General features: G+C 64.1%; 5 pseudogenes; all 5 read left to right on the top strand.

The window, feature by feature from the left end:
• The first annotated feature begins 1,560 nt into the window (after positions 1–1,560).
• LOC142869446 (uncharacterized) lies at positions 1,561–1,683 on the top strand (annotated as a pseudogene).
• Positions 1,684–5,168: 3,485 nt separating this feature from the next.
• LOC142869445 (uncharacterized) lies at positions 5,169–5,291 on the top strand (annotated as a pseudogene).
• A 3,487-nt stretch (positions 5,292–8,778) lies between these two features.
• On the top strand, positions 8,779–8,901 carry LOC142869444 (uncharacterized; annotated as a pseudogene).
• A 3,484-nt stretch (positions 8,902–12,385) lies between these two features.
• On the top strand, positions 12,386–12,508 carry LOC142869443 (uncharacterized; annotated as a pseudogene).
• Positions 12,509–15,992: 3,484 nt separating this feature from the next.
• LOC142869433 (uncharacterized) lies at positions 15,993–16,115 on the top strand (annotated as a pseudogene).
• Positions 16,116–16,195: the final 80 nt, after the last annotated feature.

Below are 16,195 nucleotides of genomic sequence, written 5' to 3'. Positions count from 1 at the left end.
GACCGGCCCTGTGCTTGCCAACGCTTCCTGCAGGGACCCAGAGCTGGGAGGTTGCATCTCTCAGCCCTGGGTCGGGCAGAGCCCCAGCGGGCCATGCCCACAACCTCTCTCAGCACCGGTCCCCCAGAAGGCTCCTTGGGGACCAGGATTCTCTTGCGGTGACTCTTTAAGGTCTGGCCCCTGGATGGAGGGGCACCAGGAGTAGAGGAGCAGGAAGGGGAAGGGGGTGGCCATGCGAGGGGACACTTTGAGGCCAAGTCCCAGCTTCAGCCTGATCCTCCTGGGAACCCCGGGGTGTACGTCACACCTCCTGGTTGTGCCGCTCTGAGACAAGGAGCCGGGCTTCGCATTCCCACAGCAGCCAGTCGTGGGCTGAGGACACCTGGGGCGTTGGGAACTCCCTGGCTTCTCCTTGGTTTAACATCTGGAGCTGCTTGTGAATCGTGCCGCCACACACACCCGAGTGCAGGTGTCTTCCGCACAGACTGCGGGCCTCGCTCTTCTGAATGCCGCTAGCTGGCCACCCACCCACGGGTGAACCTGGTCAGGGTACTTTCTCTCAGGGGCAGACTCTTTTCCGGGCGGGCTACCGGTGTCTCTGTTTGCTCCTTTCTTTCTTCCATTTCGGGAAAGTCTTCCTTGCTGGGTGTGGAAATCTCCTATGCCTTCCCTCGCCTATTCTGTCAGCTTTCAAATTCTCTTTCAGTTGCCACCCTCACAGATGGATTAGGAAACTCTTTCCGGTGCACTCATTAGTGAAATGACCTCAAGGAAGCTGGAATCCAATATCTAATCGCCGATTTTTAGCGAGTCCACACGCCAGGGTGGTCGGGGTCCAATGCAGCCCCGGCCAGGCCCAGGCCCCTTGGACCGGGCCACAGGAGGACACAGAGGAGGGTCCCGGCCCCCACGGTCGCGGTGCCGGCAGTTCTCCAAGGGCTTGGGCGTTTTCCAGAGGTAGGAGATGGAGGGGACTGATTTCTTCAGCGCCCCACAAACCACGCCACCCCACCCCACCCCACCCCACCCATGGGACACATCCCCAGAGAGAGATGCCCCATACACTCGCTCCCCTCCCCCTTGCGCTGTGCCCCAGCCCTGGCCCGGGGGAATAGGCGGCAGCCCGCCCACAGGGCGGGGGGCACAGCTGAAAGGGGTTGTGGGGGAGGGCGGCCCCTGGCTGGGGTCAAAGGGCGAGCGCCCGGTGCCGGTGCGCGCGTGCGCAGTCAGCGGCGGCGACGCGCTGGGGGTGGGCAGCGGGTAGGTGAAGGAGGCCAGGCGAGGAGACGAGGGGGGCTGGGAGGGCTCCACCTTGGCGGGTCCAGCCGTGGAGGCGCATCTTGTGTGAGTGTGAGTGAGTGTGAGTGTGTGTGTGTGGAGAGAGAGACAGCCCCCCGCCCCGGCCGCCCGGCCCGGCCCGTCACCCCCGTCCCTCGGAGCCCGCCGGACCCGGCCGGCGAACTCAACAGGCCCGGCCGGGCGCGGGGCCTGGGGCGGGAGGAGGCGGCGGGGAAGCGCAGAGACGCTGGGATCTTGAGCGGGGCAGGGGCGCCCTCCGCCGTCTAGGGCCACACCACCCTGAACGCCCCCCGGTCTCCTCTGGTCTCGGAAGCTAAGCAGGGTCGGGCCTGGTTAGTACTTGGATGGGAGAAGACCGCCTGGGAATACCGGGTGCCGTAGGCTTCTTCTTCTTCTTTTTTTTTTTTTTTTGCCTCTTGTTCTGTCCCCTTTCTGGGAGCGCGGCGGCGGCCCGGGGTGGGGGTCACCCCCACCCTCAGCGCCCGCCGTGGGGTGCCTGGCGCCCCAGCCCGCACCGTGGGGCCTCCTCTTGTCCCAAGCCGCGACACCGCCGCCACGCGGCAGCATGCGTGGCATCTGGACTGTCAGGTCTCAGACCAAAGGTCTGCTCTGTGGGAACCGACACGCTGGAGGAAACCTTGAGAGTCTGAGAGGGGAGGGAGTTCCAGAAGGAGGCCAGGATGTCATTTTGAGGGAGTATGGGACCAGAACTCGTCCCGTTGCTTTTGGGGTTCTATGGGCTCCACGTAGGAATCTTTGGTGGTGGCAGCTGATGTTGGGGGATCCGGAGTCACACCCAGACCTGCTCCACAGGCCTCCTTTTACTTTTCTCTTTGGAGTCGTTATTTTTAAAAAGTGTCTCTTACCTCTCTCATTGCATTTTCTTTTCTCTCTCTTTTCAAGCAGATGATGGGAGTACAAGTATTCAGGTGACATGTGTTGCCCGTGCCCCCCTCCCCCCTGTGTTCTTATTCATTTACCTCTCATGTTGTTCCAGCGTATTGTGGGGGCACCAATGTTAAGGTCGGGTACGTTGCCCTCTCCCAGCCTCCCCCCTCGGGTCAGAGCTTCAAGTGCGCCCATCCCCCAGTCGGTGCGCACCCACCCCATTCCTAATGGAGGTGTATGCCCCTCCCCTCCCCCCACCCGCCCGACACCCACCCGATGATGAAGGTGATTCCTCTCTGTCCACTTAGGTGTCCATCCGTTCGTACCCATTTGCTGGTGAGCGCGCTCACGGGGCGCTCGTGTGTCCATTCTTGGGATACTTGGCTTACTGGAACGGGTTCCAGCTCTGGCCAGGAGAACACGAGAGGCGCCCTCTCACCGCTGCTCCTCACAGCCCAATGGCACTCCGTGGTGTCCACGCGCCACATTTTATTAATGCACTCCTGGATGGATGGGCACTCGGGTCGCTTCCACATCTTTGCGATTGTGTGAATTGTGCCCTAACTGTCACCCTAACCCTTACCCAGCCCGTGTCCTCTGCCCCTGCCTGACGCACTCCTCCCCGGCCAGGCCCAGGCCCGTCACTGTCCCGGGCCCCCGCCTGACCGGCTCCTTCCCGCCCGGCCTGTCACCGTCCTCTGCCCCTGCCTGACATGCTCCTTCCCGCCCGTCCGGCCTCTCACCGTCCTCGGCCCCTGCCTGACCGGCTCCTCCGTCGCCTGGGCCTTCCAAGGGCTTGGTGTGGACGCTGCTTCCAGGAAGCCCTCCAGAAACCCGGCAGCAGGGTGGCCGCAGCAGTCTCCAGCAGCCGTCCCTAAGTCGCGTGCGGGGCCCCCGCTGTGCCGCGGGGACCCAGCCTGGTGTCTTCCCTGAGGCCCTGCGGCTGCCGCTCCCCGCAAGGGGAGAGTCGCGGAGGTGGGGACCGCCTCCTGATGGGGACGTACACGCAGCTCTCCACGTCGGATTCCGGGGCTCTCTGTCCTGCCCGAAGGCCCAGCTGGCCTGCGGGTCCTTAGAGTGGCAAAAACATCCGAAAGCTGAGATTGAGGGTCCGGTGGGTGTCTGCGCTTTTGTGCTGGGCACCCCAGGGAGGCCCGGGGGCTGGCTGGACAACGCGGTCTGCTGGGCGGGGGGGGGGGGGGGGTTAGAGGAGCAACTGATGCCCTTTGCACTTTGGGTAGCAAGAGTCTGAGGTGTCTCTGAGCCCTGTGCCATGTCGGGGGGGGGGGCGGGGGGGGAAGAGGAGGAGGAGGAGGAGGTGGGAAGGGCCGGGGCCTGCAGTCGTGTTCCCGGGGTGGCAGGGCAAGTGGCTTCTTCCACAGGCTGCTTGGCCTGGGCTCCCTGCACCTGGGCCTTTGGAGGACCGGCCCTGTGCTTGCCAACGCTTCCTGCAGGGACCCAGAGCTGGGAGGTTGCATCTCTCAGCCCTGGGTCGGGCAGAGCCCCAGCGGGCCATGCCCACAACCTCTCTCAGCACCGGTCCCCCAGAAGGCTCCTTGGGGACCAGGATTCTCTTGCGGTGACTCTTTAAGGTCTGGCCCCTGGATGGAGGGGCACCAGGAGTAGAGGAGCAGGAAGGGGAAGGGGGTGGCCATGCGAGGGGACACTTTGAGGCCAAGTCCCAGCTTCAGCCTGATCCTCCTGGGAACCCCGGGGTGTACGTCACACCTCCTGGTTGTCCCGCTCTGAGACAAGGAGCCGGGCTTCGCATTCCCACAGCAGCCAGTCGTGGGCTGAGGACACCTGGGGCGTTGGGAACTCCCTGGCTTCTCCTTGGTTTAACATCTGGAGCTGCTTGTGAATCGTGCCGCCACACACACCCGAGTGCAGGTGTCTTCCGCACAGACTGCGGGCCTCGCTCTTCTGAATGCCGCTAGCTGGCCACCCACCCACGGGTGAACCTGGTCAGGGTACTTTCTCTCAGGGGCAGACTCTTTTCCGGGCGGGCTACCGGTGTCTCTGTTTGCTCCTTTCTTTCTTCCATTTCGGGAAAGTCTTCCTTGCTGGGTGTGGAAATCTCCTATGCCTTCCCTCGCCTATTCTGTCAGCTTTCAAATTCTCTTTCAGTTGCCACCCTCACAGATGGATTAGGAAACTCTTTCCGGTGCACTCATTAGTGAAATGACCTCAAGGAAGCTGGAATCCAATATCTAATCGCCGATTTTTAGCGAGTCCACACGCCAGGGTGGTCGGGGTCCAATGCAGCCCCGGCCAGGCCCAGGCCCCTTGGACCGGGCCACAGGAGGACACAGAGGAGGGTCCCGGCCCCCACGGTCGCGGTGCCGGCAGTTCTCCAAGGGCTTGGGCGTTTTCCAGAGGTAGGAGATGGAGGGGACTGATTTCTTCAGCGCCCCACAAACCACGCCACCCCACCCCACCCCACCCCACCCATGGGACACATCCCCAGAGAGAGATGCCCCATACACTCGCTCCCCTCCCCCTTGCGCTGTGCCCCAGCCCTGGCCCGGGGGAATAGGCGGCAGCCCGCCCACAGGGCGGGGGGCACAGCTGAAAGGGGTTGTGGGGGAGGGCGGCCCCTGGCTGGGGTCAAAGGGCGAGCGCCCGGTGCCGGTGCGCGCGTGCGCAGTCAGCGGCGGCGACGCGCTGGGGGTGGGCAGCGGGTAGGTGAAGGAGGCCAGGCGAGGAGACGAGGGGGGCTGGGAGGGCTCCACCTTGGCGGGTCCAGCCGTGGAGGCGCATCTTGTGTGAGTGTGAGTGAGTGTGAGTGTGTGTGTGTGGAGAGAGAGACAGCCCCCCGCCCCGGCCGCCCGGCCCGGCCCGTCACCCCCGTCCCTCGGAGCCCGCCGGACCCGGCCGGCGAACTCAACAGGCCCGGCCGGGCGCGGGGCCTGGGGCGGGAGGAGGCGGCGGGGAAGCGCAGAGACGCTGGGATCTTGAGCGGGGCAGGGGCGCCCTCCGCCGTCTAGGGCCACACCACCCTGAACGCCCCCCGGTCTCCTCTGGTCTCGGAAGCTAAGCAGGGTCGGGCCTGGTTAGTACTTGGATGGGAGAAGACCGCCTGGGAATACCGGGTGCCGTAGGCTTCTTCTTCTTCTTTTTTTTTTTTTTTTGCCTCTTGTTCTGTCCCCTTTCTGGGAGCGCGGCGGCGGCCCGGGGTGGGGGTCACCCCCACCCTCAGCGCCCGCCGTGGGGTGCCTGGCGCCCCAGCCCGCACCGTGGGGCCTCCTCTTGTCCCAAGCCGCGACACCGCCGCCACGCGGCAGCATGCGTGGCATCTGGACTGTCAGGTCTCAGACCAAAGGTCTGCTCTGTGGGAACCGACACGCTGGAGGAAACCTTGAGAGTCTGAGAGGGGAGGGAGTTCCAGAAGGAGGCCAGGATGTCATTTTGAGGGAGTATGGGACCAGAACTCGTCCCGTTGCTTTTGGGGTTCTATGGGCTCCACGTAGGAATCTTTGGTGGTGGCAGCTGATGTTGGGGGATCCGGAGTCACACCCAGACCTGCTCCACAGGCCTCCTTTTACTTTTCTCTTTGGAGTCGTTATTTTTAAAAAGTGTCTCTTACCTCTCTCATTGCATTTTCTTTTCTCTCTCTTTTCAAGCAGATGATGGGAGTACAAGTATTCAGGTGACATGTGTTGCCCGTGCCCCCCTCCCCCCTGTGTTCTTATTCATTTACCTCTCATGTTGTTCCAGCGTATTGTGGGGGCACCAATGTTAAGGTCGGGTACGTTGCCCTCTCCCAGCCTCCCCCCTCGGGTCAGAGCTTCAAGTGCGCCCATCCCCCAGTCGGTGCGCACCCACCCCATTCCTAATGGAGGTGTATGCCCCTCCCCTCCCCCCACCCGCCCGACACCCACCCGATGATGAAGGTGATTCCTCTCTGTCCACTTAGGTGTCCATCCGTTCGTACCCATTTGCTGGTGAGCGCGCTCACGGGGCGCTCGTGTGTCCATTCTTGGGATACTTGGCTTACTGGAACGGGTTCCAGCTCTGGCCAGGAGAACACGAGAGGCGCCCTCTCACCGCTGCTCCTCACAGCCCAATGGCACTCCGTGGTGTCCACGCGCCACATTTTATTAATGCACTCCTGGATGGATGGGCACTCGGGTCGCTTCCACATCTTTGCGATTGTGTGAATTGTGCCCTAACTGTCACCCTAACCCTTACCCAGCCCGTGTCCTCTGCCCCTGCCTGACGCACTCCTCCCCGGCCAGGCCCAGGCCCGTCACTGTCCCGGGCCCCCGCCTGACCGGCTCCTTCCCGCCCGGCCTGTCACCGTCCTCTGCCCCTGCCTGACATGCTCCTTCCCGCCCGTCCGGCCTCTCACCGTCCTCGGCCCCTGCCTGACCGGCTCCTCCGTCGCCTGGGCCTTCCAAGGGCTTGGTGTGGACGCTGCTTCCAGGAAGCCCTCCAGAAACCCGGCAGCAGGGTGGCCGCAGCAGTCTCCAGCAGCCGTCCCTAAGTCGCGTGCGGGGCCCCCGCTGTGCCGCGGGGACCCAGCCTGGTGTCTTCCCTGAGGCCCTGCGGCTGCCGCTCCCCGCAAGGGGAGAGTCGCGGAGGTGGGGACCGCCTCCTGATGGGGACGTACACGCAGCTCTCCACGTCGGATTCCGGGGCTCTCTGTCCTGCCCGAAGGCCCAGCTGGCCTGCGGGTCCTTAGAGTGGCAAAAACATCCGAAAGCTGAGATTGAGGGTCCGGTGGGTGTCTGCGCTTTTGTGCTGGGCACCCCAGGGAGGCCCGGGGGCTGGCTGGACAACGCGGTCTGCTGGGCGGGGGGGGGGGGGGGGGTTAGAGGAGCAACTGATGCCCTTTGCACTTTGGGTAGCAAGAGTCTGAGGTGTCTCTGAGCCCTGTGCCATGTCGGGGGGGGGGGGCGGGGGGGGAAGAGGAGGAGGAGGAGGAGGTGGGAAGGGCCGGGGCCTGCAGTCGTGTTCCCGGGGTGGCAGGGCAAGTGGCTTCTTCCACAGGCTGCTTGGCCTGGGCTCCCTGCACCTGGGCCTTTGGAGGACCGGCCCTGTGCTTGCCAACGCTTCCTGCAGGGACCCAGAGCTGGGAGGTTGCATCTCTCAGCCCTGGGTCGGGCAGAGCCCCAGCGGGCCATGCCCACAACCTCTCTCAGCACCGGTCCCCCAGAAGGCTCCTTGGGGACCAGGATTCTCTTGCGGTGACTCTTTAAGGTCTGGCCCCTGGATGGAGGGGCACCAGGAGTAGAGGAGCAGGAAGGGGAAGGGGGTGGCCATGCGAGGGGACACTTTGAGGCCAAGTCCCAGCTTCAGCCTGATCCTCCTGGGAACCCCGGGGTGTACGTCACACCTCCTGGTTGTCCCGCTCTGAGACAAGGAGCCGGGCTTCGCATTCCCACAGCAGCCAGTCGTGGGCTGAGGACACCTGGGGCGTTGGGAACTCCCTGGCTTCTCCTTGGTTTAACATCTGGAGCTGCTTGTGAATCGTGCCGCCACACACACCCGAGTGCAGGTGTCTTCCGCACAGACTGCGGGCCTCGCTCTTCTGAATGCCGCTAGCTGGCCACCCACCCACGGGTGAACCTGGTCAGGGTACTTTCTCTCAGGGGCAGACTCTTTTCCGGGCGGGCTACCGGTGTCTCTGTTTGCTCCTTTCTTTCTTCCATTTCGGGAAAGTCTTCCTTGCTGGGTGTGGAAATCTCCTATGCCTTCCCTCGCCTATTCTGTCAGCTTTCAAATTCTCTTTCAGTTGCCACCCTCACAGATGGATTAGGAAACTCTTTCCGGTGCACTCATTAGTGAAATGACCTCAAGGAAGCTGGAATCCAATATCTAATCGCCGATTTTTAGCGAGTCCACACGCCAGGGTGGTCGGGGTCCAATGCAGCCCCGGCCAGGCCCAGGCCCCTTGGACCGGGCCACAGGAGGACACAGAGGAGGGTCCCGGCCCCCACGGTCGCGGTGCCGGCAGTTCTCCAAGGGCTTGGGCGTTTTCCAGAGGTAGGAGATGGAGGGGACTGATTTCTTCAGCGCCCCACAAACCACGCCACCCCACCCCACCCCACCCCACCCATGGGACACATCCCCAGAGAGAGATGCCCCATACACTCGCTCCCCTCCCCCTTGCGCTGTGCCCCAGCCCTGGCCCGGGGGAATAGGCGGCAGCCCGCCCACAGGGCGGGGGGCACAGCTGAAAGGGGTTGTGGGGGAGGGCGGCCCCTGGCTGGGGTCAAAGGGCGAGCGCCCGGTGCCGGTGCGCGCGTGCGCAGTCAGCGGCGGCGACGCGCTGGGGGTGGGCAGCGGGTAGGTGAAGGAGGCCAGGCGAGGAGACGAGGGGGGCTGGGAGGGCTCCACCTTGGCGGGTCCAGCCGTGGAGGCGCATCTTGTGTGAGTGTGAGTGAGTGTGAGTGTGTGTGTGTGGAGAGAGAGACAGCCCCCCGCCCCGGCCGCCCGGCCCGGCCCGTCACCCCCGTCCCTCGGAGCCCGCCGGACCCGGCCGGCGAACTCAACAGGCCCGGCCGGGCGCGGGGCCTGGGGCGGGAGGAGGCGGCGGGGAAGCGCAGAGACGCTGGGATCTTGAGCGGGGCAGGGGCGCCCTCCGCCGTCTAGGGCCACACCACCCTGAACGCCCCCCGGTCTCCTCTGGTCTCGGAAGCTAAGCAGGGTCGGGCCTGGTTAGTACTTGGATGGGAGAAGACCGCCTGGGAATACCGGGTGCCGTAGGCTTCTTCTTCTTCTTTTTTTTTTTTTTTGCCTCTTGTTCTGTCCCCTTTCTGGGAGCGCGGCGGCGGCCCGGGGTGGGGGTCACCCCCACCCTCAGCGCCCGCCGTGGGGTGCCTGGCGCCCCAGCCCGCACCGTGGGGCCTCCTCTTGTCCCAAGCCGCGACACCGCCGCCACGCGGCAGCATGCGTGGCATCTGGACTGTCAGGTCTCAGACCAAAGGTCTGCTCTGTGGGAACCGACACGCTGGAGGAAACCTTGAGAGTCTGAGAGGGGAGGGAGTTCCAGAAGGAGGCCAGGATGTCATTTTGAGGGAGTATGGGACCAGAACTCGTCCCGTTGCTTTTGGGGTTCTATGGGCTCCACGTAGGAATCTTTGGTGGTGGCAGCTGATGTTGGGGGATCCGGAGTCACACCCAGACCTGCTCCACAGGCCTCCTTTTACTTTTCTCTTTGGAGTCGTTATTTTTAAAAAGTGTCTCTTACCTCTCTCATTGCATTTTCTTTTCTCTCTCTTTTCAAGCAGATGATGGGAGTACAAGTATTCAGGTGACATGTGTTGCCCGTGCCCCCCTCCCCCCTGTGTTCTTATTCATTTACCTCTCATGTTGTTCCAGCGTATTGTGGGGGCACCAATGTTAAGGTCGGGTACGTTGCCCTCTCCCAGCCTCCCCCCTCGGGTCAGAGCTTCAAGTGCGCCCATCCCCCAGTCGGTGCGCACCCACCCCATTCCTAATGGAGGTGTATGCCCCTCCCCTCCCCCCACCCGCCCGACACCCACCCGATGATGAAGGTGATTCCTCTCTGTCCACTTAGGTGTCCATCCGTTCGTACCCATTTGCTGGTGAGCGCGCTCACGGGGCGCTCGTGTGTCCATTCTTGGGATACTTGGCTTACTGGAACGGGTTCCAGCTCTGGCCAGGAGAACACGAGAGGCGCCCTCTCACCGCTGCTCCTCACAGCCCAATGGCACTCCGTGGTGTCCACGCGCCACATTTTATTAATGCACTCCTGGATGGATGGGCACTCGGGTCGCTTCCACATCTTTGCGATTGTGTGAATTGTGCCCTAACTGTCACCCTAACCCTTACCCAGCCCGTGTCCTCTGCCCCTGCCTGACGCACTCCTCCCCGGCCAGGCCCAGGCCCGTCACTGTCCCGGGCCCCCGCCTGACCGGCTCCTTCCCGCCCGGCCTGTCACCGTCCTCTGCCCCTGCCTGACATGCTCCTTCCCGCCCGTCCGGCCTCTCACCGTCCTCGGCCCCTGCCTGACCGGCTCCTCCGTCGCCTGGGCCTTCCAAGGGCTTGGTGTGGACGCTGCTTCCAGGAAGCCCTCCAGAAACCCGGCAGCAGGGTGGCCGCAGCAGTCTCCAGCAGCCGTCCCTAAGTCGCGTGCGGGGCCCCCGCTGTGCCGCGGGGACCCAGCCTGGTGTCTTCCCTGAGGCCCTGCGGCTGCCGCTCCCCGCAAGGGGAGAGTCGCGGAGGTGGGGACCGCCTCCTGATGGGGACGTACACGCAGCTCTCCACGTCGGATTCCGGGGCTCTCTGTCCTGCCCGAAGGCCCAGCTGGCCTGCGGGTCCTTAGAGTGGCAAAAACATCCGAAAGCTGAGATTGAGGGTCCGGTGGGTGTCTGCGCTTTTGTGCTGGGCACCCCAGGGAGGCCCGGGGGCTGGCTGGACAACGCGGTCTGCTGGGCGGGGGGGGGGGGGGGGGTTAGAGGAGCAACTGATGCCCTTTGCACTTTGGGTAGCAAGAGTCTGAGGTGTCTCTGAGCCCTGTGCCATGTCGGGGGGGGGGGCGGGGGGGGAAGAGGAGGAGGAGGAGGAGGTGGGAAGGGCCGGGGCCTGCAGTCGTGTTCCCGGGGTGGCAGGGCAAGTGGCTTCTTCCACAGGCTGCTTGGCCTGGGCTCCCTGCACCTGGGCCTTTGGAGGACCGGCCCTGTGCTTGCCAACGCTTCCTGCAGGGACCCAGAGCTGGGAGGTTGCATCTCTCAGCCCTGGGTCGGGCAGAGCCCCAGCGGGCCATGCCCACAACCTCTCTCAGCACCGGTCCCCCAGAAGGCTCCTTGGGGACCAGGATTCTCTTGCGGTGACTCTTTAAGGTCTGGCCCCTGGATGGAGGGGCACCAGGAGTAGAGGAGCAGGAAGGGGAAGGGGGTGGCCATGCGAGGGGACACTTTGAGGCCAAGTCCCAGCTTCAGCCTGATCCTCCTGGGAACCCCGGGGTGTACGTCACACCTCCTGGTTGTCCCGCTCTGAGACAAGGAGCCGGGCTTCGCATTCCCACAGCAGCCAGTCGTGGGCTGAGGACACCTGGGGCGTTGGGAACTCCCTGGCTTCTCCTTGGTTTAACATCTGGAGCTGCTTGTGAATCGTGCCGCCACACACACCCGAGTGCAGGTGTCTTCCGCACAGACTGCGGGCCTCGCTCTTCTGAATGCCGCTAGCTGGCCACCCACCCACGGGTGAACCTGGTCAGGGTACTTTCTCTCAGGGGCAGACTCTTTTCCGGGCGGGCTACCGGTGTCTCTGTTTGCTCCTTTCTTTCTTCCATTTCGGGAAAGTCTTCCTTGCTGGGTGTGGAAATCTCCTATGCCTTCCCTCGCCTATTCTGTCAGCTTTCAAATTCTCTTTCAGTTGCCACCCTCACAGATGGATTAGGAAACTCTTTCCGGTGCACTCATTAGTGAAATGACCTCAAGGAAGCTGGAATCCATATCTAATCGCCGATTTTTAGCGAGTCCACACGCCAGGGTGGTCGGGGTCCAATGCAGCCCCGGCCAGGCCCAGGCCCCTTGGACCGGGCCACAGGAGGACACAGAGGAGGGTCCCGGCCCCCACGGTCGCGGTGCCGGCAGTTCTCCAAGGGCTTGGGCGTTTTCCAGAGGTAGGAGATGGAGGGGACTGATTTCTTCAGCGCCCCACAAACCACGCCACCCCACCCCACCCCACCCCACCCATGGGACACATCCCCAGAGAGAGATGCCCCATACACTCGCTCCCCTCCCCCTTGCGCTGTGCCCCAGCCCTGGCCCGGGGGAATAGGCGGCAGCCCGCCCACAGGGCGGGGGGCACAGCTGAAAGGGGTTGTGGGGGAGGGCGGCCCCTGGCTGGGGTCAAAGGGCGAGCGCCCGGTGCCGGTGCGCGCGTGCGCAGTCAGCGGCGGCGACGCGCTGGGGGTGGGCAGCGGGTAGGTGAAGGAGGCCAGGCGAGGAGACGAGGGGGGCTGGGAGGGCTCCACCTTGGCGGGTCCAGCCGTGGAGGCGCATCTTGTGTGAGTGTGAGTGAGTGTGAGTGTGTGTGTGTGGAGAGAGAGACAGCCCCCCGCCCCGGCCGCCCGGCCCGGCCCGTCACCCCCGTCCCTCGGAGCCCGCCGGACCCGGCCGGCGAACTCAACAGGCCCGGCCGGGCGCGGGGCCTGGGGCGGGAGGAGGCGGCGGGGAAGCGCAGAGACGCTGGGATCTTGAGCGGGGCAGGGGCGCCCTCCGCCGTCTAGGGCCACACCACCCTGAACGCCCCCCGGTCTCCTCTGGTCTCGGAAGCTAAGCAGGGTCGGGCCTGGTTAGTACTTGGATGGGAGAAGACCGCCTGGGAATACCGGGTGCCGTAGGCTTCTTCTTCTTCTTTTTTTTTTTTTTTGCCTCTTGTTCTGTCCCCTTTCTGGGAGCGCGGCGGCGGCCCGGGGTGGGGGTCACCCCCACCCTCAGCGCCCGCCGTGGGGTGCCTGGCGCCCCAGCCCGCACCGTGGGGCCTCCTCTTGTCCCAAGCCGCGACACCGCCGCCACGCGGCAGCATGCGTGGCATCTGGACTGTCAGGTCTCAGACCAAAGGTCTGCTCTGTGGGAACCGACACGCTGGAGGAAACCTTGAGAGTCTGAGAGGGGAGGGAGTTCCAGAAGGAGGCCAGGATGTCATTTTGAGGGAGTATGGGACCAGAACTCGTCCCGTTGCTTTTGGGGTTCTATGGGCTCCACGTAGGAATCTTTGGTGGTGGCAGCTGATGTTGGGGGATCCGGAGTCACACCCAGACCTGCTCCACAGGCCTCCTTTTACTTTTCTCTTTGGAGTCGTTATTTTTAAAAAGTGTCTCTTACCTCTCTCATTGCATTTTCTTTTCTCTCTCTTTTCAAGCAGATGATGGGAGTACAAGTATTCAGGTGACATGTGTTGCCCGTGCCCCCCTCCCCCCTGTGTTCTTATTCATTTACCTCTCATGTTGTTCCAGCGTATTGTGGGGGCACCAATGTTAAGGTCGGGTACGTTGCCCTCTCCCAGCCTCCCCCCTCGGGTCAGAGCTTCAAGTGCGCCCATCCCCCAGTCGGTGCGCACCCACCCCATTCCTAATGGAGGTGTATGCCCCTCCCCTCCCCCCACCCGCCCGACACCCACCCGATGATGAAGGTGATTCCTCTCTGTCCACTTAGGTGTCCATCCGTTCGTACCCATTTGCTGGTGAGCGCGCTCACGGGGCGCTCGTGTGTCCATTCTTGGGATACTTGGCTTACTGGAACGGGTTCCAGCTCTGGCCAGGAGAACACGAGAGGCGCCCTCTCACCGCTGCTCCTCACAGCCCAATGGCACTCCGTGGTGTCCACGCGCCACATTTTATTAATGCACTCCTGGATGGATGGGCACTCGGGTCGCTTCCACATCTTTGCGATTGTGTGAATTGTGCCCTAACTGTCACCCTAACCCTTACCCAGCCCGTGTCCTCTGCCCCTGCCTGACGCACTCCTCCCCGGCCAGGCCCAGGCCCGTCACTGTCCCGGGCCCCCGCCTGACCGGCTCCTTCCCGCCCGGCCTGTCACCGTCCTCTGCCCCTGCCTGACATGCTCCTTCCCGCCCGTCCGGCCTCTCACCGTCCTCGGCCCCTGCCTGACCGGCTCCTCCGTCGCCTGGGCCTTCCAAGGGCTTGGTGTGGACGCTGCTTCCAGGAAGCCCTCCAGAAACCCGGCAGCAGGGTGGCCGCAGCAGTCTCCAGCAGCCGTCCCTAAGTCGCGTGCGGGGCCCCCGCTGTGCCGCGGGGACCCAGCCTGGTGTCTTCCCTGAGGCCCTGCGGCTGCCGCTCCCCGCAAGGGGAGAGTCGCGGAGGTGGGGACCGCCTCCTGATGGGGACGTACACGCAGCTCTCCACGTCGGATTCCGGGGCTCTCTGTCCTGCCCGAAGGCCCAGCTGGCCTGCGGGTCCTTAGAGTGGCAAAAACATCCGAAAGCTGAGATTGAGGGTCCGGTGGGTGTCTGCGCTTTTGTGCTGGGCACCCCAGGGAGGCCCGGGGGCTGGCTGGACAACGCGGTCTGCTGGGCGGGGGGGGGGGGGGGGTTAGAGGAGCAACTGATGCCCTTTGCACTTTGGGTAGCAAGAGTCTGAGGTGTCTCTGAGCCCTGTGCCATGTCGGGGGGGGGGGCGGGGGGGGAAGAGGAGGAGGAGGAGGAGGTGGGAAGGGCCGGGGCCTGCAGTCGTGTTCCCGGGGTGGCAGGGCAAGTGGCTTCTTCCACAGGCTGCTTGGCCTGGGCTCCCTGCACCTGGGCCTTTGGAGGACCGGCCCTGTGCTTGCCAACGCTTCCTGCAGGGACCCAGAGCTGGGAGGTTGCATCTCTCAGCCCTGGGTCGGGCAGAGCCCCAGCGGGCCATGCCCACAACCTCTCTCAGCACCGGTCCCCCAGAAGGCTCCTTGGGGACCAGGATTCTCTTGCGGTGACTCTTTAAGGTCTGGCCCCTGGATGGAGGGGCACCAGGAGTAGAGGAGCAGGAAGGGGAAGGGGGTGGCCATGCGAGGGGACACTTTGAGGCCAAGTCCCAGCTTCAGCCTGATCCTCCTGGGAACCCCGGGGTGTACGTCACACCTCCTGGTTGTCCCGCTCTGAGACAAGGAGCCGGGCTTCGCATTCCCACAGCAGCCAGTCGTGGGCTGAGGACACCTGGGGCGTTGGGAACTCCCTGGCTTCTCCTTGGTTTAACATCTGGAGCTGCTTGTGAATCGTGCCGCCACACACACCCGAGTGCAGGTGTCTTCCGCACAGACTGCGGGCCTCGCTCTTCTGAATGCCGCTAGCTGGCCACCCACCCACGGGTGAACCTGGTCAGGGTACTTTCTCTCAGGGGCAGACTCTTTTCCGGGCGGGCTACCGGTGTCTCTGTTTGCTCCTTTCTTTCTTCCATTTCGGGAAAGTCTTCCTTGCTGGGTGTGGAAATCTCCTATGCCTTCCCTCGCCTATTCTGTCAGCTTTCAAATTCTCTTTCAGTTGCCACCCTCACAGATGGATTAGGAAACTCTTTCCGGTGCACTCATTAGTGAAATGACCTCAAGGAAGCTGGAATCCAATATCTAATCGCCGATTTTTAGCGAGTCCACACGCCAGGGTGGTCGGGGTCCAATGCAGCCCCGGCCAGGCCCAGGCCCCTTGGACCGGGCCACAGGAGGACACAGAGGAGGGTCCCGGCCCCCACGGTCGCGGTGCCGGCAGTTCTCCAAGGGCTTGGGCGTTTTCCAGAGGTAGGAGATGGAGGGGACTGATTTCTTCAGCGCCCCACAAACCACGCCACCCCACCCCACCCCACCCCACCCATGGGACACATCCCCAGAGAGAGATGCCCCATACACTCGCTCCCCTCCCCCTTGCGCTGTGCCCCAGCCCTGGCCCGGGGGAATAGGCGGCAGCCCGCCCACAGGGCGGGGGGCACAGCTGAAAGGGGTTGTGGGGGAGGGCGGCCCCTGGCTGGGGTCAAAGGGCGAGCGCCCGGTGCCGGTGCGCGCGTGCGCAGTCAGCGGCGGCGACGCGCTGGGGGTGGGCAGCGGGTAGGTGAAGGAGGCCAGGCGAGGAGACGAGGGGGGCTGGGAGGGCTCCACCTTGGCGGGTCCAGCCGTGGAGGCGCATCTTGTGTGAGTGTGAGTGAGTGTGAGTGTGTGTGTGTGGAGAGAGAGACAGCCCCCCGCCCCGGCCGCCCGGCCCGGCCCGTCACCCCCGTCCCTCGGAGCCCGCCGGACCCGGCCGGCGAACTCAACAGGCCCGGCCGGGCGCGGGGCCTGGGGCGGGAGGAGGCGGCGGGGAAGCGCAGAGACGCTGGGATCTTGAGCGGGGCAGGGGCGCCCTCCGCCGTCTAGGGCCACACCACCCTGAACGCCCCCCGGTCTCCTCTGGTCTCGGAAGCTAAGCAGGGTCGGGCCTGGTTAGTACTTGGATGGGAGAAGACCGCCTGGGAATACCGGGTGCCGTAGGCTTCTTCTTCTTCTTTTTTTTTTTTTTTGCCTCTTGTTCTGTCCCCTTTCTGGGAGCGCGGCGGCGGCCCGGGGTGGGGGTC

This window comes from Microcebus murinus, unplaced genomic scaffold (genome assembly GCF_040939455.1).
Source record: "Microcebus murinus isolate Inina unplaced genomic scaffold, M.murinus_Inina_mat1.0 scaf077_hap2_Mmur4.0, whole genome shotgun sequence".
Classification (NCBI taxonomy): domain Eukaryota; kingdom Metazoa; phylum Chordata; class Mammalia; order Primates; family Cheirogaleidae; genus Microcebus; species Microcebus murinus.
Note: the sequence above shows the minus strand (reverse complement) of the source record. Positions and strands in the feature narration are given on the sequence as shown.